Source organism: Salmo salar, chromosome ssa06 (assembly GCF_905237065.1).
Source record: "Salmo salar chromosome ssa06, Ssal_v3.1, whole genome shotgun sequence".
In the NCBI taxonomy this organism is placed as follows: Eukaryota; Metazoa; Chordata; class Actinopteri; order Salmoniformes; family Salmonidae; genus Salmo; species Salmo salar.
The window spans coordinates 18,958,663-18,982,500 of record NC_059447.1 but is presented as its reverse complement, the minus strand read 5'-3'; the positions used below and the strand labels follow the sequence as shown (position 1 = coordinate 18,982,500).

At 49.3% G+C, this 23,838-nt stretch overlaps 1 long non-coding RNA gene across 2 annotated transcripts in view; it reads right to left on the bottom strand.

Moving 5' to 3' along the window:
- The window catches only part of LOC106606484 (cAMP-dependent protein kinase type I-beta regulatory subunit), a 231,754-nt gene that overhangs the window by 187,919 nt on the left and 19,997 nt on the right, over nucleotides 1-23,838 (bottom strand). The window contains exon 1 of one of the 2 annotated variants that reach the window (XR_006770162.1): nucleotides 3,124-3,566. The exons of the other annotated variant lie outside the window; for it this stretch is intronic. This is a non-coding gene — a long non-coding RNA (cAMP-dependent protein kinase type I-beta regulatory subunit). Of the gene's footprint in view, nucleotides 1-3,123; nucleotides 3,567-23,838 lie in introns of those variants that run through there. 2 annotated transcript variants of the gene reach the window in all.

Genomic DNA, 23,838 nt, shown 5'->3' with positions numbered 1-23,838 from the left:
TACTAGTCAGTTGTCCTCTCTTCACTGTACCACCAGGACACATCTGTTTACTAGTCGGTTGTCCTCTCTTCACTGTACCACCAGGACACATCTGTTTACTAGTCGGTTGTCCTCTCTTCACTGTACCACCAGGACACATCTGTTTACTAGTCAGTTGTCCTCTCTTCACTGTACCACCAGGACACATCTGTTTACTAGTCGGTTGTCCTCTCTTCACTGTATCAACAGGACACATCTGTTTACTAGTCAGTTGTCCTCTCTTGTCTCCACTGTATCACCAGATAGATTGCTGGGGCATGAAGGGGCAGTCTGCTCGCTCGCTCACTCACTCACTCACTCACTCACTCACTCACTCACTCACTCACTCACTCACTCACACACTCACTCACACACACACACACACACACACACACACACACACACACACACACACACACACACACACACACACACACACACACACACACACACACACACACACAGGTGGAGCGAGGTGATGGAAAATGCAGCCTCATCACAGTCCACTCCAGACACCTTCCCTAACGGCAGATTTCATGGGCGATATCTCAAGGACAGGCATTTCAGCAGCACACTAGAGCTCTGCAGCTGTGATTCAGGGGGTTCTGGGTGTAATTGTGGCCCCTTTGTTTGTGTTCCGTCCCCTTTGTCATTGTAAAAGGAGTACATTCACAGGTGTACTGACAGAAGACATCACTAGCATAAACAACCTATTTACAGCACCACATTAGAACATTTGATGTGCTGTGTGTGTTCTGTGAGTGCCTTGTTTGTAATTTCTTCCAGTATATGCCTTTTGAAGCCGGCACCTAAAACATTTGAGCTGATCACGGCAATTTATCTTCCTGTTCTATACATAACAACATTCCCTTGGTTTCCCTTAATCATTAGGGCATGATAAATGACCCATGCTAAGGAGAAATCATGTACTATAATGGCAGCCAATAAGCATCTGTCTATAAGGTTGTGATTTCTATTCAGGCCCCACTATTCTCTCTGTCTGTCTCTCTCCATTGTTTCAGAGCATCTAACAACATCTACTACACTTTAAAGATGATATGATGTGTATTAGAGGTCGACCGATTAATCGGAATGGCCGATTAATTAGGGCCGATTTCACGGTTTCAAAAACAATCGGTAATCGGCATTTTCGGACACCGATTATGGCCGATTACACTGCACTCCACGAGGAGACTGCGTGGCAGGCCGACTACCTGTTATGCGAGTGCAGCAAGTAGCCAAGGTAAGGTGCTAGCTAGCATTAAACTTATCTTATAAAAATCAATCTTAACATAATCACTAGTTAACTACACATGGTTGATGATATTAGTAGTTTATCTAGCTTGTCCTGCGTTGCCTGTTAATTTCTCATCTAATCACAGCCTACTTCGCCAAACGGGTGATGATTTAACAAGCGCATTTGCGGAAAAAAAGCACTGTCGTTGCACCAATGTGTACCTAACCATAAACATAAATGCCATTCTTAAAATCAATACACATGTATATATTTTTAAACCTGCATATTTAGTTAATATTGCCTGCTAACATGAATTTCTTATAACTAGGGAAATTGTGTCACTTCTCTTGCGTTCAGTGCAAGCAGAGTCAGGGTATATGCAGCAGTTGGGCTGCCTGGCTCATTGCGAACTGTGTGAAGATCATTTCTTCCTAACAAAGACCATAATTAATTTGCCAGAATTGTACATAATTATGACATAACATTGAAGGTTGTGCAATGTAACAGCAATATTTAAACTTAGGGATGCCACCCGTTAGATAAAATATGGAACGGTTCTGTATTTCACAGAAAGAATAGATGTTTTGTTTTCGAAATGATAGTTTCCAGATTTTACCATATTAATGACCTAAGGCTCGTATTTCTGTGTGTTATTATATTATAATTAAGTCTATGATTTGATATTTGATAGAGCAGTCTGACTGAGCGGTGGTAGGCAGCAGCACGCTCGTAAGCATTCATTCAAACAGCACTTTCCTGTGTTTGCCAGCAGCTCTTCGCTGTGCTTCAAGCATTGGGCTGTTTATGACTTCAAGCCTATCAACTCCCGAGATTAGGCTGGCAATACTATAGTGCCTATAAGAACATCCAATAGTCAAAGGTATATGAAATACAAATGGTATAGAGAGAAATAGTCCTATAATTCCTATAATAACTACAACCTAAAACTTCTTACCTGGGAATATTGAAGACTCATGTTAAAAGGAACCACCAGCTTTCATATGTTCTCATGTTCTGAGCAAGGAACTTAAACCTTAGCTTTTTTACATGACACATATTGCACTTTTACTTTCTTCTCCAACACTTTGTTTTTGCATTATTTAAACCAAATTGAACATGTTTCATTATTTATTTGAGCCTAAATAGATTTTATTGATATATCATATTAAGTTAAAATTAAAAGTGTTCATTCAGTATTGTTCTAATTGTCATTATTACAAATATATATATGCAAATCGGCCGATTAATCGGCATCGGTTTTTTTTGGTCTTCCAATAATCGGTATCGCCGCTGAAAAATTATAATCGGTCGACCTCTAATGTGTATAGCCGCTGTATACAAATACAACCTTGAGCATGCACACACTAGAACCCCCCCACACACACACACACCCTGACTGTATTAGGCAGAGTCACTCCCTTAGGGAACAAAGCCAGCGGGGGACAGAGAGCGAGGGAACAACTTCAGCAGCACACACACACAAGCGGCAGCAGTATAATCAATTCAGTATCAAGATATCGCTAACAATTTGTCACGCCTTCTAGCCTCACACACCGCTACAAAACGCCAGTCCTGTCATCGCTATCCACACAGACATCTCCATCAAATACCAATGCATACAGTGAAGAACATGTACACAAAGAACTAGCTTATTAGCTAAATCTCCCCAAATCAGAATCCATCCCCTTTAGCCTTCACGTCATACAGACACTAATACACAGACCTCTCTTCTCAAAGCAACTCAACTCATAAACACAGTCACTCGCTGTAGTCAAACTATTCAGTATTCTTTCCTTGCTACAGTGTTATCCATATAGCAGAGATAGTCGGCGGTGGTAGGGGTTAAAACGTAAACCCAGAGTATTTACCATGCCGTGGAGGGCCCCTAGCCAGGCCTGTGTAGTGTCCCTCAGCTGGGCCCCTGGGAAGTGCTGCTCGTCATGTGTGTGTCAACACAGTCCTAAAGCTACTGTACCATCACACACACGCCACCATCACTGTTGACATCACGGTCCATGGCCATGCTGACAAGGCCAACAGAGTGTGTGTGTGTTCGAGAGCAAGCGAGTGTGAGTGTGTGTATGTGTGTGTGTGTGAGCAAGAGAGAGAGAGCGAGAGAAAGTGTGTATGTGTAAGAGAGAGTGTGTGTGTGTGTGTGGTCGCAGTATCCCAGAAGCAGCAGCAGCAGACGTCTTGTTCAAGAACCACTGATAATAATCCTGATGAAAACACAGCAAGAAGCTTCCCTCAGCATCGGTCCTCCTGTACTCCTGTTTCTCTCCACTTCTGCTCTCCTCACTCTCTCTCTCACTCTCTCGCTCTCCTCTCTCTCTCTTACTCTCTCTCTCCTCCCTCTCTCTCTCTTCATTTCTGCCTGCGCACAAATTCACATAATCCCGGTTTTCTCATTTCCCGCATCACCATGACAACAGAGCGCAGTAGCATCCCGACCCTCTGGCTGAGGGCTGAAGCAGGAAGCCAGCAGCACACACATACATGCACACAACGTCATTCATCACAACAACACTAGCCACTGTCTATGCAGCAGTGATGTATTCCCATACGAACAAATCCATCCATTCTGTGCCAAACAAAAACAAGTTCTATACTGTACCATGCAGTGTCTCGTCTCTCTGACCCTCTCACACGTCTTTCCCTAGAGGCCAGAGAGTCAAGTCTGGTTTGAAACATGCCCATTGTGTGTGTGTGACTCTGTTACTTGACTAGCCCTGTGCCCCAGACACACACAGAGTCCAATGACACTCAGTGACGCAGGGTGTTGATGACGTCACATCAACAGAGCGCTGTGTGAGCGAAAACATACCTCTTCATTTTGCCCTCTTTCCCCTCATTCCATCTCTCTCTACATACCTGCTCTTCTGTTTTTCATCAGTTAGGCTAGTTAGGCTATATTCTACCATCTAGGTCTAGGCCTCATCTGTTCCATACAGCATCTGCTCTCTCTCTCCCTCCATTCTCTACCCCTTCTTCCTCTCTCCCTTCTTTTTTTCTCTCTGCGTCATTATCACCGGCTGCCTGCCAGAGAGAGAGAAAAAGAGAGAGAGAAAGGACAGAGAGGGGGAGGAGAAGAGGAGAGGAGATAGAGGACACGGGTACAGGACTGCCACTACACACACACACACACACACACACACACACACACACACACACACACACACACACACACACACACACACACACACACACACACACACACACACACACACAGACACACAGACACAGTGAAATACATCAACAAAAGGTTGACATTCATACATCACACAACGGTCCTCATTGATTTTCAGAGATTATCTGATGATTAGAGATTCTGGTTGAATATTTGATTTCTATGTATATTTAAAAGGCTGCCAATCAGACTGTGGTGTTATTTTTTATAATATGTTATTAATTCTGATGCTTTAGGGCTAACATGATGTTGAGGAACCTGAAGGCATTGGCCTTTTATCAATTAGATTTGCTCTCCTCTGTCCTCTCCTCCGTCCACTCTCGCCTCCTTTTGAAAAAGGTGAAAGGTAATGAAGGAGAGTGAACATGGAAGGAAAGGCACTTGCTTGAAATGAGACGGTCCTTCTCAACTCTTCTCAACTCCCAAAATAAATGACGTTTCCAGGGGCGGATCACAAAATAAATGACGTTTCCAGGGGCGGATCCCAAAATAAATGACGTTTCCAGGGACGGATCCCAAAATAAATGACGTTTCCAGGGGCGGATCCCAAAACAAATGCCCTTTCCAGGGGCGGATCCCAAAATAAATGACGTTTCCCGGGGCGGATCCCAAAACAAATGCCCTTTCCAGGGGCGGATCCCAAAATAAATGACGTTTCCAGGGGCGGATCCCAAAATAAATGACGTTTCCAGGGGCGGAGCCCAAAATAAATGACGTTTCTAGGGGCGGATCCCAAAACAAATGACGTTTCCAAGGGCGGATCCCAAAACAAATGCCCTTTCCAGGGGCGGATCCCAAAACAAATGACGTTTCCAGGGGCGGATCCCAAAACAAACGACGTTTCCAGGGGCGGATCCCAAAACAAATGCCCTTTCCAGGGGCGGATCCCAAAATAAATGACGTTTCCAGGGGCGGATCCCAAAATAAATGACGTTTCCAGGGGCGGATCCCAAAATAAATTACGTTTACAGGGGCAGATCCCAAAACAAATGCCCTTTCCAGGGGCGGATCCCAAAACAAATGACGTTTCCAGGGGCGGATCCCAAAACAAATGACGTTTCCAGGGGCGGATCCCAAAACAAATGACGTTTCCAGGGGCGGATCCCAAAACAAATGACGTTTCCAGGGGCGGATCCCAAAACAAATGACGTTTCCAGGGGCGGACCCCAAAACAAATGCCCTTTCCAGGGGCGGATCCCAAAATAAATGACCTTTCCAGGGGCGGATCCCAAAACAAATGACGTTTCCAGGGGCGGATCCCAAAACAAATGCCCTTTCCAGGGGCGGATCCCAAAACAAATGACGTTTCCAGGGGCGGATCCCAAAACAAATGCCCTTTCCAGGGGCGGATCCCAAAACAAATGACGTTTCCAGGGGCGGATCCCAAAACAAATGCCCTTTCCAGGGGCGGATCCCAAAATAAATGACGTTTCCAGGGGCGGATCCCAAAATAAATGACGTTTCCAGGGGCGGATCCCAAAATAAATGACGTTTCCAGGGGCGGATCCCAAAATAAATGACGTTTCTAGGGGCGGATCCCAAAACAAATGACGTTTCCAGGGGCGGATCCCAAAACAAATGACGTTTCCAGGGGCGGATCCCAAAACAAATGACGTTTCCAGGGGCGGATCCCAAAACAAATGCCCTTTCCAGGGGCGGATCCCAAAACAAATGACGTTTCCAGGGGCGGATCCCAAAACAAATGACGTTTCCAGGGGCGGATCCCAAAACAAATGCCCTTTCCAGGGGCGGATCCCAAAATAAATGACGTTTCCAGGGGCGGATCCCAAAATAAATGACGTTTCCAGGGGCGGATCCCAAAATAAATGACGTTTCCAGGGGCGGATCCCAAAATAAATGACGTTTCCAGGGGCGGATCCCAAAATAAATGACGTTTCCAGGGGCGGATCCCAAAATAAATGACGTTTCCAGGGGCGGATCCCAAAACAAATGACGTTTCCAGGGGCGGATCCCAAAACAAATGACGTTTCCAGGGGCGGATCCCAAAACAAATGACGTTTCCAGGGGCGGATCCCAAAACAAATGCCCTTTCCAGGGGTGGATCCCAAAATAAATGACGTTTCCAGGGGCTGATCCCAAAATAAATGACGTTTCCAGGGGCGGATCCCAAAATAAATGACGTTTCCAGGGGTGGATCCCAAAATAAATGTGTAAAGTGATCAAAACATATGAAGTTAGTTTTATAGATCAAACCATGAGTAGCATATTGTTTTTAAACGTGTGCATGGTTTTCTCTTCCGACAATACATCAACTGATTCAGAGGGGGGTGGCAGATATCAAAACTCTTCTGCCAAAGACTCATAAAGGAGGCTATCGAGGAGTGGAGGACACCCCTCTGTTCGGCCAACTAGTGAATTGACCACATAACAGTTTCTGGGTCACGGAGGAGAGGACGGAGGACATGGGACGGAAGACAGACTTTTACCCAAATGAGAAAACCCCATGGACTGATGTCATGTTTATGTCAGATCTGTCTGTCCAATTAGCTTCTCACCTTAGAAACCATCCTACCAATGAGATGGCTTACCTGTTCACTTCAAAACATACCAACAGAGCAAAACAAACATGCATGATTGTTCACTGTAATGGCATGGCCGTCCATTTTCCAATGTTACAAAGCAGTGTGAAAAGCTGAACAGGCAAGCCAATAAGACGTAATACCTTGTATGGTCTACAATAGCTTTCACCTGTTCAGCTTTTCACCCTGCTTTGTAACATTGGAAAATGAACGGCCATGCCATTACAGAGCCACAATGTGTCAGCTAGCACTGTGTTGGATCTGGTAATTATTAAACACACTTACAGAGCCACAATGGACGCCTAGTGTCAGCTAGCACTGTGTTGTGTCCTGTAACTATTAAACACACTTACAGAGCCACAATGGACGCCTAGTGTCAGCTAGCACTGTGTTGGATCTGGTAACTATTAAACACACTTACAGAGCCACAATGGACGCCTAGTGTCAGCTAGCACTGTGTTGGATCTGGTAACTATTAAACACACTTACAGAGCCACAATGGACGCCTAGTGTCAGCTAGCACTGTGTTGTGTCCTGTAACTATTAAACACACTTACAGAGCCACAATGGACGCCTAGTGTCAGCTAGCACTGTGTTGGATCTGGTAACTATTAACCTGTTAGGACTAGGGGGCAGTATTGACACGGCCGGATTAAAATCGTACCCGATTTAATCTGGTTACTACTCCTGCCCAGTAACAAGAATATGCATATAATTATTGGCTTTGGATAGAAAACACCCTAACGTTTCTAAAACTGTTTGAATGGTGTCTGTGAGTATAACAAAACTCATATGGCAGGCCAAAACCTGAGAAGATTCCATGCAGGAAGTGGCCTGTCTGACAAGTTGTGTTTCATCTTGGCTCTTTTTATTGAAGACTGAGGATCTTTGCTATAACGTGACACTTCCTACGGCTCCCATAGGCTCTCAGAGCCCTGGAAAAAGCTGAACGATATCGAGGCAGCCTCTGGCTGAAACACATTATCGCTTTTGGCAAGTGGCCGATCAGAGTACTATGGGCTTAGGCGCGTGCCCGAGTCGACCCCATGCTTTATTTTCTTTCGTCTGTTTACCTAACCACAGATTCCCGGTCGGAATATTATCGCTTTTTTATGAGAAAAATGGCATAAAAATTGATTTTAAACAGCGGTTGACATGCTTCGAAGTACGGTAATGGAATATTTAGAAATTTTCTGTCACGAATTGCGCCATGCTCGTCACCCTTATTTACCCTTTCGGATAGTGTCTTGAACGCACGAACAAAACGCCGCTATTTGGATATAACGATGGATTATTTGGGACCAAACCAACATTTGTTATTGAAGTAGAAGTCCTGGGAGTGCATTCTGACGAAGACAGCAAAGGTAATAACATTTTTCTTATAGTAAATCTGACTTTGGTGAGTGCTAAACTTGCTGGGTGTCTAAATAGCTAGCCCTGTGATGCCGGGCTATCTACTGAGAATATTGCAAAATGTGCTTTCACCGAAAAGCTATTTTAAAATCGGACATATCGAGTGCATAGAGGAGTTCTGTATCTATAATTCTTAAAATAATTGTTATGCTTTTTGTGAACGTTTATCGTGAGTAATTTAGTAAATTCACCGGCAGTGTTCGGTGGGAATGCTAGTCACATGCTAGTCACATGCTAATGTAAAAAGCTGTTTTTTGATATAAATATGAACTTGATTGAACAAAACATGCATGTAATGTATAACATAATGTCCTAGGGTTGTCATCTGATGAAGATCATCAAAGGTTAGTGCTACATTTAGCTGTGGTTTGGGTTTATGTGACATTATATGCTAGCTTGAAAAATGGGTGTCTGATTATTTCTGGCTGGGTACTCTGCTGACATAATCTAATGTTTTGCTTTCGTTGTGAAGCCTTTTTGAAATCGGACAGTGTGGTTAGATTAACGAGAGTCTTGTCTTTAAAATGGTGTAAAATAGTAATATGTTTGAGAAATTGAAGTAATAGCATTTCTAAGGTATTTGAATAACGCGCCACAGGATTCCACTGGCTGTTACGTAGGTGGGACGATTTGGTGCCACCTACACTAGAGAGGTTAAACACACTTACAGACTGCCATGCCGTGACGTCCAGCCCCAAGAGAGTGCGAGGAAACCAAAGCAGTATTTGGCCCTGACAACAGCCAGAGATGCGTGGCCCAAGCAGGAGACAGCCGGCTGAACTCTGCTCATCACTTAGAAACCATTACAGAGCCACAATGGACGCCTATTGTCAACTAGCATTGTGTTGTGTTAGTGTCTGTCTGGTAACTGCCTGTCCAGTGGGCTCTGATGTGAGGGGCTGGGGAGTGTTGGGGTTGGTGAGGGGTGTGGGTGTTGATAGGACCTGTCATGTTGATGATGGTGATGTTCAGAGAGTAGGTACTCAACCACAGCCACACCCTGAAACACAGAAACACACACACTAGGGAGCACACACGCATGCCTGTGCATTTACACACACACACACACACACACACACACACACACACAGACACAGACACACACACACACACACACACACACACACACACACACACACACACACACACACACACACACACACACACACACACAGAGAGAGAGAGAGCTAGCATGCTAACTGAGCACACACAGAAAGCTAGCATGCTAACAGAGAAAAACACACTTCCGATAGCTGTTGTTATAGCTGTGGGGTAGCTCAGTCCAGCCCAGGACAGGACAATTGAGGATAAAGTGAGTGAGAGGAGACAAAGAGGGATAAACATGGTGACAGCCAGCCAGGGGAAACCAGGGGGATATCTCTCCTGTTAGAGGGAGCTGAGGCCGGGGGGCAAGGGCATTCCTGGAGGACTACAAGGGCTGTCCCTACCTGACCCCTACCCTCTAAAGGACAGTCCCTACCTGACCCCTACCCTCTAAAGGACACTCCCTACCTGACCCCTACCCTCTAAAGGACTGTCTCTGCCTGACCCCTACCCTCTAAAGGACTGTCTCTGCCTGACCCCTACCCTCTAAAGGACTGTACCTGCCTGACCCCTACCCTCTAAAGGACAGTCCCTACCTGACCCTACCTGACCCCTACCCTCTAAAGGACTGTCCCTACCCGACCCCTACCCTCTAAAGGACTGTCCCTGCCTGACCCCTACCCTCTAAAGGACTGTCCCTGCCTGACCCCTACCCTCTAAAGGACAGTCCCTACCTGACCCCTACCCTCTAAAGGACTGTCCCTACCTGACCCCTACCCTCTAAAGGACTGTCCCTACCCGACCCCTACCCTCTAAAGGTCTGTCCCTGCCTGACCCCTACCCTCTAAAGGACTGTCCCTGCCTGACCCCTACCCTCTAAAGGACTGTCCCTACCTGACCCCTACCCTCTAAAGGACTGTCCCTGCCTGACCCCTACCCTCTACAGGACAGTCCCTGCCTGACCCCTACCCTCTAAAGACAGTCCCTGCCTGACCCCTACGCTCTAAAGGACTGTCCCTGCCTGACCCCTACCATCTAAAGGACTGTCCCTACCTGACCCCTACCCTCTAAAGGACTGTCCCTACCTGACCCCTACCCTCTAAAGGACTGTCCCTACCTGACCCCTACCCTCTAAAGGACTGTCCCTACCTGACCCCTACCCTCTAAAGGACTGTCCCTGCCTGACCCCTACCCTCTAAAGGACTGTCTCTGCCTGACCCCTACCCTCTAAAGGACAGTCCCTACCTGACCCTACCTGACCCCTACCCTCTAAAGGACTGTCCCTGCCTGACCCCTACCCTCTACAGGACAGTCCCTGCCTGACCTCTACCCTCTAAAGACTGTCCCTGCCTGACCCCTACCCTCTAAAGGACTGTCCCTAACTGACCCCTACCCTCTAAAGGACTGTCCCTGCCTGACCCCTACCCTCTAAAGGACTGTCCCTGCCTGACCCCTACCCTCTAAAGGACTGTCCCTGCCTGACCCCTACCCTCTAAAGGACTGTCCCTGCCTGACCCCTACCCTCTAAAGGACTGTCCCTACCTGACCCCTACCCTCTAAAAGACAGTCCCTACCTGACCCCTACCCTCTAAAGGACTGTCCCTACCTGACCCCTACCCTCTAAAGGACACTCCCTCCCTGACCCCTACCCTCTAAAGGACTGTCCCTACCTGACCCCTACCCTCTAAAGGACACTCCCTCCCTGACCCCTACCCTCTAAAGGACTGTCCCTACCTGACCCCTACCCTCTAAAGGACTGTCCCTGCATGACCCCTACCCCTAAAGGACTGTCCCTGCCTGACCCCTACCCTCTAAAGGACTGTCCCTACCTGACCCCTACCCTCTAAAAGACAGTCCCTACCTGACCCCTACCATCTAAAGGACTGTCCCTGCCTGACCCCTACCCTCTAAAGGACTGTCCCTGCCTCTCCCCTACCCTCTAAAGGACTGTCCCTACCTGACCCCTACCCTCTAAAGGACAGTCCCTACCTGACCCCTACCCTCTAAAGGACTGTCCCTGCCTGACCCCTACCCTCTAAAGGACACTCCCTGCCTGACCCCTACCCTCTAAAGGACTGTCCCTGCCTGACCCCTACCCTCTAAAGGACGGTCCCTACCTGACCCCTACCCTCTAAAGGACTGTCCCTGCCTGACCCCCTACCCTCTAAAGGACTGTCCCTGCCTGACCCCTACCCTCTAAAGGACTGTCCCTACCTGACCCCTACCCTCTAAAGGACTGACCCTACCTGATCCCTACCCTCTAAAGGACTGTCCCTACCTGACCCCTACCCTCTAAAAGACAGTCCCTACCTGACCCCTACCCTCTAAAGGACACTGCCTCCCTGACCCCTACCCTCTAAAGGACTGTCCCTACCTGACCCCTACCCTCTAAAGGACTGTCCCTGCCTGACCCCTACCCTCTAAAGGACTGTCCCTGCCTCTCCCCTACCCTCTAAAGGACTGTCCCTACCTGACCCCTACCCTCTAAAGGACTGTCCCTGCCTGACCCCTACCCTCTAAAGGACTGTCCCTACCTGACCCCTACCCTCTAAAAGACAGTCCCTACCTGACCCCTACCCTCTAAAGGACTGTCTCTACCTGACCCCTACCCTCTAAAGGACTGTCCCTGCCTGACCCCTAACCCCTAAAGGACTTTCCCTGCCTGACCCCTACCCTCTAAAGGACTGTCCCTGCCTGTTCCCTACCCTCTAAAGGACTGTCCCTGCCTGACCCCTACCCTGTAAAGGACTGTCCCTGCCTGACCCCTACCCTCTAAAGGACTGTCCCTACCTGACCCCTACCCTCTAAAGGACTGTCTCTGCCTGACCCCTAACCTCTAAAGGACTGTCCCTGCCTGACCCCTAACCCCTAAAGGACTGTCCCTGCCTGACCTCTACCCTCTAAAGGACTGTCTCTGCCTGACCCCTACCCTCTAAAGGACTGTCCCTACCTGACCCCTACCCTCTAAAGGACACTCCCTACCTGACCCCTACCCTCTAAAGGACTGTCCCTACCTGACCCCTACCCTCTAAAGGACTGTCCCTACCTGACCCCTACCCTCTAAAGGACTGTCCCTACCTGACACCTACCCTCTAAAGGACTGTCCCTGCCTGACCCCCTACCCTCTAAAGGACTGTCCCTGCCTGACCCCTACCCTCTAAAGGACTGTCCCTACCTGACCCCTACCCTCTAAAAGACAGTCCCTACCTGACCCCTACCCTCTAAAGGACTGTCCCTACCTGACCCCTACCCTCTAAAGGACACTCCCTCCCTGACCCCTACCCTCTAAAGGACTGTCCCTACCTGACCCCTACCCTCTAAAGGACTGTCCCTGCCTGACCCCTACCCCTAAAGGACTGTCCCTGCCTGACCCCTACCCTCTAAAGGACTGACCCTACCTGATCCCTACCCTCTAAAAGACAGTCCCTACCTGACCCCTACCATCTAAAGGACTGTCCCTGCCTGACCCCTACCCTCTAAAGGACTGTCCCTGCCACTCCCCTACCCTCTAAAGGACTGTCCCTACCTGACCCCTACCCTCTAAAGGACTGTCCCTACCTGACCCCTACCCTCTAAAGGACTGTCCCTGCCTGACCCCTACCCTCTAAAGGACTGTCCCTGCCTGACCCCTACCCTCTAAAGGACTGTCTCTGCCTGACCCCTACCCTCTAAAGGACGGTCCCTACCTGACCCCTACCCTCTAAAGGACTGTCCCTGCCTGACCCCTACCCTCTAAAGGACTGTCCCTGCCTCTCCCCTACCCTCTAAAGGACTGTCCCTACCTGACCCCTACCCTCTAAAGGACTGTCCCTACCTGACCCCTACCCTCTAAAGGACTGTCCCTGCCTGACCCCTACCCTCTAAAGGACTGTCCCTGCCTGACCCTACCCTCTAAAGGACACTCCCTCCCTGACCCCTACCCTCTAAAGGACTGTCCCTACCTGACCCCTACCCTCTAAAGGACTGTCCCTACCTGAACCCTACCCTCTAGAAGACTGTCCCTAACTGACCCCTACCCTCAAAAGGACTGTCCCTGCCTGACCCCTACCCTCTAAAGACTGTCCCTACCTGACCCCTACCCTCTAAAAGACAGTCCCTACCTGACCCCTACCCTCTAAAGGACTGTCCCTACCTGACCCCTACCCTCTAAAGGACACTGCCTCCCTGACCCCTACCCTCTAAAGGACTGTCCCTACCTGACCCCTACCCTCTAAAGGACTGTCCCTGCCTGACCCCTACCCTCTAAAGGACTGTCCCTACCTCTCCCCTACCCTCTAAAGGACTGTCCCTACCTGACCCCTACCCTCTAAAGGACTGTCCCTGCCTGACCCCTACCCTCTAAAGGACTGTCCCTACCTGACCCCTACCCTCTAAAAGACAGTCCCTACCTGACCCCTACCCTCTAAAGGACTGTCCCTACCTGACCCCTACCCTCTAAAGGACTGTCCCTGCCTGACCCCTAACCCCTAAAGGACTTTCCCTGCCTGACCCCTACCCTCTAAAGGACTGTCCCTGCCTGTTCCCTACCCTCTAAAGGACTGTCCCTGCCTGACCCCTACCCTGTAAAGGACTGTCCCTGCCTGACCCCTACCCTCTAAAGGACTGTCCCTACCTGACCCCCTACCCTCTAAAGGACTGTCTCTGCCTGACCCCTAACCTCTAAAGGACTGTCCCTGCCTGACCCCTAACCCCTAAAGGACTGTCCCTGCCTGACCTCTACCCTCTAAAGGACTGTCTCTGCCTGACCCCTACCCTGTAAAGGACTGTCCCTACCTGACCCCTACCCTCTAAAGGACACTCCCTACCTGACCCCTACCCTCTAAAGGACTGTCCCTACCTGACCCCTACCCTCTAAAGGACTGTCCCTACCTGACCCCTACCCTCTAAAGGACTGTCCCTACCTGACACCTACCCTCTAAAGGACTGTCCCTGCCTGACCCCTACCCTCTAAAGGACTGTCCCTGCCTGACCCCTACCCTCTAAAGGACTGTCCCTACCTGACCCCTACCCTCTAAAAGACAGTCCCTACCTGACCCCTACCCTCTAAAGGACTGTCCCTACCTGACCCCTACCCTCTAAAGGACACTCCCTCCCTGACCCCTACCCTCTAAAGGACTGTCCCTACCTGACCCCTACCCTCTAAAGGACTGTCCCTGCCTGACCCCTACCCTCTAAAGGACTGTCCCTGCCTGACCCCTACCCTCTAAAGGACTGTCCCTACCTGACCCCTACCCTCTAAAAGACAGTCCCTACCTGACCCCTACCATCTAAAGGACACTCCCTCCCTGACCCCTACCCTCTAAAGGACTGTCCCTGCCTCTCCCCTACCCTCTAAAGGACTGTCCCTACCTGACCCCTACCCTCTAAAGGACTGTCCCTGCCTGACCCCTACCCTCTAAAGGACTGTCGCTACCTGACCCCTACCCTCTAAAAGACAGTCCCTACCTGACCCCTACCCTCTAAAGGACTGTCCCTACCTGACCCCTACCCTCTAAAGGACACTCCCTCCCTGACCCCTACCCTCTAAAGGACTGTCCCTACTTGCCCCCTACCCTCTAAAGGACTGTCCCTGCCTGACCCCTACCCTCTAAAGGACTGTCCCTGCCTGACCCCTACCCTCTAAAGGACTGTCCCTACCTGACCCCTACCCTCTAAAAGACAGTCCCTACCTGACCCCTACCATCTAAAGGACTGTCCCTGCCTGACCCCTACCCTCTAAAGGACTGTCCCTGCCTCTCCCCTACCCTCTAAAGGACTGTCCCTACCTGACCCCTACCCTCTAAAGGACTGTTCCTACCTGACCTCTACCCTCTAAAGGACTGTCCCTGCCTGACCCCTACCCTCTAAAGGACTGTCCCTGCCTGACCCCTACCCTCTAAAGGACTGTCTCTGCCTGACCCCTACCCTCTAAAGGACAGTCCCTACCTGACCCCTACCCTCTAAAGGACTGTCCCTGCCTGACCCCTACCCTCTAAAGGACTGTCCCTACCTGACCCCTACCCTCTAAAAGACAGTCCCTACCTGACCCCTACCCTCTAAAGGACTGTCCCTACCTGACCCCTACCCTCTAAAGGACACTCCCTCCCTGACCCCTACCCTCTAAAGGACTGTCCCTACCTGACCCCTACCCTCTAAAGGACTGTCCCTGCCTGACCCCTACCCTCTAAAGGACTGTCCCTGCCTGACCCCTACCCTCTAAAGGACTGTCCCTACCTGACCCCTACCCTCTAAAAGACAGTCCCTAACTGACCCCTACCCTCTAAAGGACTGTCCCTGCCTGACCCCTACCCTCTAAAGGACTGTCCCTACCTGACCCCTACCCTCTAAAGGACACTCCCTCCCTGACCCCTACCCTCTAAAGGACTGTCCCTACCTGACCCCTACCCTCTAAAGGACTGTCCCTGCCTGACCCCTACCCCTAAAGGACTGTCCCTGCCTGACCCCTACCCTCTAAAGGACTGTCCCTACCTGACCCCTACCCTCTAAAAGACAGTCCCTACCTGACCCCTACCATCTAAAGGACTGTCCCTGCCTGACCCCTACCCTCTAAAGGACTGTCCCTGCCTCTCCCCTACCCTCTAAAGGACTGTCCCTACCTGACCCCTACCCTCTAAAGGACTGTCCCTACCTGACCCCTACCCTCTAAAGGACTGTCCCTGCCTGACCCCTACCCTCTAAAGGACTGTCCCTGCCTGACCCCTACCCTCTAAAGGACTGTCCCTACCTGACCCCTACCCTCTAAAGGACACTCCCTCCCTGACCCCTACCCTCTAAAGGACTGTCCCTGCCTGACCCCTACCCTCTAAAGGACTGTCCCTGCCTGACCCTACCCTCTAAAGGACACTCCCTCCCTGACCCCTACCCTCTAAAGGACTGTCCCTACCTGACCCCTACCCTCTAAAGGACTGTCCCTACCTGAACCCTACCCTCTAGAAGACTGTCCCTAACTGACCCCTACCCTCAAAAGGACTGTCCCTGCCTGACCCCTACCCTCTAAAGACTGTCCCTACCTGACCCCTACCCTCTAAAAGACAGTCCCTACCTGACCCCTACCCTCTAAAGGACTGTCCCTACCTGACCCCTACCCTCTAAAGGACACTGCCTCCCTGACCCCTACCCTCTAAAGGACTGTCCCTACCTGACCCCTACCCTCTAAAGGACTGTCCCTGCCTGACCCCTACCCTCTAAAGGACTGTCCCTGCCTCTCCCCTACCCTCTAAAGGACTGTCCCTACCTGACCCCTACCCTCTAAAGGACTGTCCCTGCCTGACCCCTACCCTCTAAAGGACTGTCCCTACCTGACCCCTACCCTCTAAAAGACAGTCCCTACCTGACCCCTACCCTCTAAAGGACTGTCCCTACCTGACCCCTACCCTCTAAAGGACTGTCCCTGCCTGACCCCTAACCCCTAAAGGACTTTCCCTGCCTGACCCCTACCCTCTAAAGGACTGTCCCTGCCTGTTCCCTACCCTCTAAAGGACTGTCCCTGCCTGACCCCTACCCTGTAAAGGACTGTCCCTGCCTGACCCCTACCCTCTAAAGGACTGTCCCTACCTGACCCCTACCCTCTAAAGGACTGTCTCTGCCTGACCCCTAACCTCTAAAGGACTGTCCCTGCCTGACCCCTAACCCCTAAAGGACTGTCCCTGCCTGACCTCTACCCTCTAAAGGACTGTCTCTGCCTGACCCCTACCCTCTAAAGGACTGTCCCTACCTGACCCCTACCCTCTAAAGGACACTCCCTACCTGACCCCTACCCTCTAAAGGACTGTCCCTACCTGACCGCTACCCTCTAAAGGACTGTCCCTACCTGACCCCTACCCTCTAAAGGACTGTCCCTACCTGACACCTACCCTCTAAAGGACTGTCCCTGCCTGACCCCTACCCTCTAAAGGACTGTCCCTGCCTGACCCCTACCCTCTAAAGGACTGTCCCTACCTGACCCCTACCCTCTAAAAGACAGTCCCTACCTGACCCCTACCCTCTAAAGGACTGTCCCTACCTGACCCCTACCCTCTAAAGGACACTCCCTCCCTGACCCCTACCCTCTAAAGGACTGTCCCTACCTGACCCCTACCCTCTAAAGGACTGTCCATGCCTGACCCCTACCCTCTAAAGGACTGTCCCTGCCTGACCCCTACCCTCTAAAGGACTGTCCCTGCCTGACCCCTACCCTCTAAAGGACAGTCCCTACCTGACCCCTACCCTCTAAAGGACTGTCCCTGCCTGACCCCTACCCTCTAAAGGACTGTCCCTACCTGACCCCTACCCTCTAAAGGACTGTCCCTACCTGACCCCTACCCTCTAAAGGACTGTCCCTACCTGACCCCTACAATCTAAAGGACACTCCCTCCCTGACCCCTACCCTCTAAAGGACTGTCCCTACCTGACCCCTACCCTCTAAAGGACTGTCCCTGCCTGACCCCTACCCTCTAAAGGACTGTCCCTGCCTGACCCCTACCCTCTAAAGGACTGTCCCTGCCTGACCCCTACCCTCTAAAGGACTGTCCCTACCTGACCCCTACCCTCTAAAAGACAGTCCCTAACTGACCCCTACCCTCTAAAGGACTGTCCCTGCCTGACCCCTACCCTCTAAAGGACTGTCCCTACCTGACCCCTACCCTCTAAAAGACAGTCCCTACCTGACCCCTACCATCTAAAGGACTGTCCCTGCCTGACCCCTACCCTCTAAAGGACTGTCCCTGCCTCTCCCCTACCCTCTAAAGGACTGTCCCTACCTGACCCCTACCCTCTAAAGGACTGTCTCTGCCTGACCCCTACCCTCTAAAGGACAGTCCCTACCTGACCCCTACCCTCTAAAGGACTGTCCCTGCCTGACCCCTACCCTCTAAAGGACTGTCTCTGCCTGACCCCTACCCTCTAAAGGACTGTCTCTGCCTGACCCCTACCCTCTAAAGGACAGTCCCTACCTGACCCCTACCCTCTAAAGGACTGTCCCTGCCTGACCCCTACCCTCTAAAGGACTGTCCCTACCTGACCTCTACCATCTAAAGGACTGTCCCTGCCTGACCCCTACCCTCTAAAGGACTGTCCCTGCCTGACCCCTACCCTCTAAAGGACAGTCCCTGCCTGATCCCTACCCTCTAAAGGACAGTCCCTGCCTGACCTCTACCCTCTAAAGGACAGTCCCTGCCTGACCCCTACCCTCTAAAGGACTGTCCCTGCCTGATCCCTACCCTCTAAAGGACTGTCCCTACCTGACCCCTACCCTCTAAAGGACTGTCCCTACCTGACCCCTACCCTCTAAAGGACTGTCTCTGCCTGACCCCTACCCTCTAAAGGACAGTCCCTGCCTGATCCCTACCCTCTAAAGGACAGTCCCTGCCTGATCCCTACCCTCTAAAAAGGATGGTCATGGCGCTCTGCTAAAACAATGACCATGACACATCACAAGGATTGTTCCCTCACTCTCCTCTCCCAGACAAATACTATACAGATGTAGGATCTTAATTTGAGCCAGTTCGCTAGAGTACAAAAATGATCCTGCAGCAACAGGGAATGTGAATTATTAAGTGGATTATAATTAAAGAAAAACATTACAGGGGTTGATACATTTTTCATTAGGGTAAAACAAGTATGAGATTTTAAACAAACTTTAGGACCTTTTTTAAACCTTGAATACACTGCAAGTTTTCATTTCCTGCTTTGAAGGAAAATTCTCAGCAACAAAAGTGTGATCAGATTAAGATCCTACATTTGTACATGTGCATGTTCTGTAGCTCAACAAATAGGCACACACACACACACACACACACACACACACACACACACACACACACACACACACACACACACACACACACACACACACACACACACACATCACCTTGGGGCAGCACTCAGGTGCTTGATCCCCACTCAAAGGTGATCCTCTCAGGTCATTCTAAATTAGACTGGGGGGGTCGGGAGGGTATTTCTGTTTGATGGCACATTCCCCTCTAAACCCTCAATGGACTGGTCCACTTTACCGGAGACCCAACTGACCCAACTGACAAACTGTCAATCAAGAGTCTTTGAAGGCCCTCCACCTCCCTGCCTTGTGATGTTGTTATGATAAGAGTTAGTGAAGAGAGACAGGTTCAGAACAGTGAAGAGTCTAATATTTCAGGGGAGTGAGAGAAAAGACAGAGGAATGCTAAAATAGGGAGTCTGATGGGAGTGATTTTAGGAATTCAAAGGGGGAGTGGTGTTTAGGACAGAATTGATGACTCACACAATCATATCCCTACATAAACCACACAGGCCCTGTGTGAATTATTTAAAAGTGCATCCGTCCTCCTTCCTCAAAATATTCACTGATTAGAAATATCTCCATCTTAAGATATTTCATCCACTCAAAGCCCAGGTACAGCTAAGAGACAGTATGACCTCCCTAGTTGTTTCTTGTGACCCGTTGAGGATGACAGCACCTATTGGAATACAGTTCTCTTCCTCTGTCTTTATCCCTCCCTCTCCCATCGCAGAGCCTGGGACCTCCACAAAAGTCTAACGCACACAGACCGCCCGCCCTCCTTCCAAACTACTAATTACTGACCGTGGACGGTTCAACCGCGAGTCAACAACAACCGCCTCACCAGCCCCAGAGGGAACCCATATACAGCTGCTTCAAACGCCAGCAGGCTGGCCCAGCAGCCTCAGCCTGTTTCATCTCTCTGGGTAGAAAGCAGAAAGCCAGCAGGCTGGCCCAGCAGCCTCAGCCTGTTTCATCTCTCTGGGTAGAAAGCAGAAAGCCAGCAGGCTGGCCCAGCAGCCTCAGCCTGTTTCATCTCTCTGGGTAGAAAGCAGAAAGCCAGCAGGCTGGCCCAGCAGCCTCAGCCTGTTTCATCTCTCTGGGTAGAAAGCAGAAAGCCAGCAGGCTGGCCCAGCAGCCTCAGCCTGTTTCATCTCTCTGGGTAGAAAGCAGAAAGCCAGCAGGAATTCTTGTGGGCAGAGAAAGACAGACTGTGACTGGGACTAGTACAGCTTCAAACATTTCAACATAGGAACGGGACATCTGGTAGAAATGGAATGTGTGTGGGAGAGTTTGAGTGGAAAGATGGAAAATAAAAGAGAGGACAGAAGAAACCATCTAAGGAAGGAATGGTAGAGGGATGAAGGTATGGAGAAAGAGAGGGAGGGAAAGTTAGATGAGAGGAAGGAGAGAGAAAGTGATGGAGGGAGGTAAGGGAGAGAAGTGAGGTGATATGTACATAGGAGACATTATCCCAGTGATGGCTGCAGGTGGTTGTGACCAGGCAGGAGGAGAGCATGAGACCAAGACTCATGACAACAGCACGTAGAACACAGTGAACGCTTCACAAATCAATGTTATTGGCTGCATAAAATCCCCATAATGAGTGGCTGTGCACTGCCTGTGTGTATCTTGCATGTGTGTGTGTGTGTGTGTGTGTGTGTGTGTGTGTGTGTGTGTGTGTGTGTGTGTGTGTGTGTGTGTGTGTGTGTGTGTGTGTGTAGTCATGATGGTACAGCAAGCTGAGAGCCCAGCTGTGAGGTGAGCTGTACTGACCTGTTGTCTAATCAGCCTGTTCCTGGGTCTGCTGTGTCTGTGATGTATAAGACAGACCTGTTAAAATCCATCCATCCACAGACACACACGGACATAGTCACAGTTACTGAGACAACAAGCCAGACCACAGCCTCTCATCACCTGGGACAGAACCACTGACTGTCCTCCTACTCCTCTCCTCTCCTACTGCTCTTCTCAAGGTTGATTAAGCCAACAACTCATACACACAGTGGAGGAGGTGGTGGTGAATGGAAGAGTAGTGGGGTCATTCCACGAAATGAGTCCCCTTTGCATCCCTTTGATATTTTAAGTAGAAATTCTGCACCAATATTGAATTTGAAAAGCCAGTTCTATTAAGTGCCCTTCAATATTTATTTTTATTTAATTTATTTCACCTTTATTTAACCAGGTAGGCAAGTTGAGAACAAGTTCTTATTTACAACTGCGACCTGGCCAAGATAAAGCAAAATAGTTCGACACATACAACAACACAGAGTTACACATGGAGTAAAAACAAACATACAGTCAATAATACAGTAGAAAAATAAGTCTATATACAAAGTGAGCAAATGAGGTGAGATAAGGGAGGTAAAGGCAAAAAAAGGCCATGGTGGCAAAGTAAATACAATATAGCAAGTAAAACACTGGAATGGTAGATTTGTAGTGGAAGAAAGTGCAAAGTAGAAATAGAAATAATGGGTTGCAAAGGAGCAAAATAAATAAATAAATACAGTAGGGGAAGAGGTAGTTGTTTGGGCTAAATTATACATGGGCTATGTACAGCTGCAGTGATCTGTGAGCTGCTGTGACAGCTGGTGCTTAAAGCTAGTGAGGGAGATAAGTGTTTCCAGTTTCAGAGATTTTTGTAGTTTGTTCCAGTCATTGGCAGCAGAGAATATAGGCCACATGGAAAATTCTATAAGATTTGAACCCACTTTTTCACCATCACTGTAAAGCACTAGTTATTTCATTTCTGAAGATTTTCTGAAGAACCCTCGTTTAACTATTCAACTATTCATTTAAAAATGTTTTTTTAATAAACATTGAACGATAGTGTAATCATAGTGTAAAACCAGGTGAGCTGCTTCTCTATTTGCCCATTTTCTGAGGTTTTGTGTGTCACGTCCTGACCATAGAGCGCTCTTATTTTCTATGGTAGAGTAGGTCAGGGAGTTTTTTCTTACTGTAAATGTTTTTTACAGTAAGAAATAGAACCCTTGTAATGAAACGGAAATTTAACCATTTTAAATGATTGGACAGGAATTTAGCCTGTAAAAATGATTGAGAATTTTCTTCCAGTTTGAGAGCCACATATCTAGTTTATTTTTTCTATGTTGTGTTCTAGTTTCTTTTTCTATGTTGGGGTTTTTGTATGATTCCCAATTAGAGGCAGCTGGTCATCGTTGTCTCTAATTGGGGATCATATTTAAGTAGTTGTTTTTCCCACCTGTGTTTGTGGGAGATTATTTTGAGTTAGTGCATGTTGCACTGCTGTCATCACGGGTTTGTTATTAGTTTATTGTTTGTCTTGCTAAGTTTCACATTAAAATAAAAGATTCTCACGCTGCGCCTTGGTCCAGTTCTACACACAAGCTTCACATTGTGGTGGAAAACTGAGCAGGTCGAGCATAAAACGTCAATCCTATTACCCTTACTGTAGATACACAGGCTAGAAATGGTTTAACAATAAATAAAAAAAGGTTTGCATTCAATTTCTCCTCCCTGTTGCACACAACACACTTCCATAACCCCGTTAAAAGGGGATTTACGACTGATTTAAGACATTTTTAACCCTGTTACAGTCAACCCTGTTACGGTCAACCCCTGCTACGGTCAACCCTGTCACGGTCAACTCTGTTACGGTCAACCCCTGTTACGGTCAACCCTGTTATGGTCAGCCCCTGCTACGGTCAACCCTGTCACGGTCAACTCTGTTACGGTCAACCCCTGTTACGGTCAACCCTGTTATGGTCAGCCCCTGCTACGGTCAACCCTGTCACGGTCAACTCCGTTACGGTCAACCCTCTTACAATCAACCCTGTTACGGTCAGCCCTGTTACATTATTGGGCACTTAATGGGCACTTACTATAGTCATGTTTTTAGTTAACCTCTTAAGATGGGAAACATGTTTTTATTAAGTTTAACATGTGCTCTTCATGACAGAATGTTCAAATTAGGTGAAATCACTACCCACACTACCCAAAAGGGACTCATTTGGTGGACCGATCCAGTAGCACATTGTTAATATAATCACCAAGCTTTACCTGCTTGCCTCTGATCCTCCTGGAGCCTCATGGTCCTTATGACTGCTACCATGTCCCTTCCTTACAGCCTTTATGTTATCCTAGTACGCCACAGGTTCATAGCCCTGTGCTGTTGATGTGAACACTGTGTACGTGCTGCAGGCTCCAGGACTCATGATGGGCCAGGTGATCATCTAATTCTCCCCTGCAGGGCCAGCCTGACCCAATCACTGGGTCTCTCCATAACATAAGGAGAGATAGAGAGAGAGAAAGGGCAGCTGGTCTCACACTCTCTGACGCACAACAGGGACCTGAGGCTGGCAGGCAGGCCTGGTGTGTGTGTGGTTAGATGTTTCAGCAGATACACACGGCACCCTCAGAGGTCTGGAGCAGCATTGATAGCATTAGCCTGCTGATTCCCTGTATGGTGTTCTGAGCAGTAACAGAGAGGGTAAAGGCCTCGACAGCCTCCGCTCTACAATCAATGGATCAGCCTCTGCTCTACAATCAATGGATCAGCCTCCGCTCTACAAACAATGGATCAGCCTCCACTCTAAAATCAATGGATCAGCCTCCACTCTACAATCAATGGACCAGCCTCCACTCTACAATCAGTAGATCAGCCTCC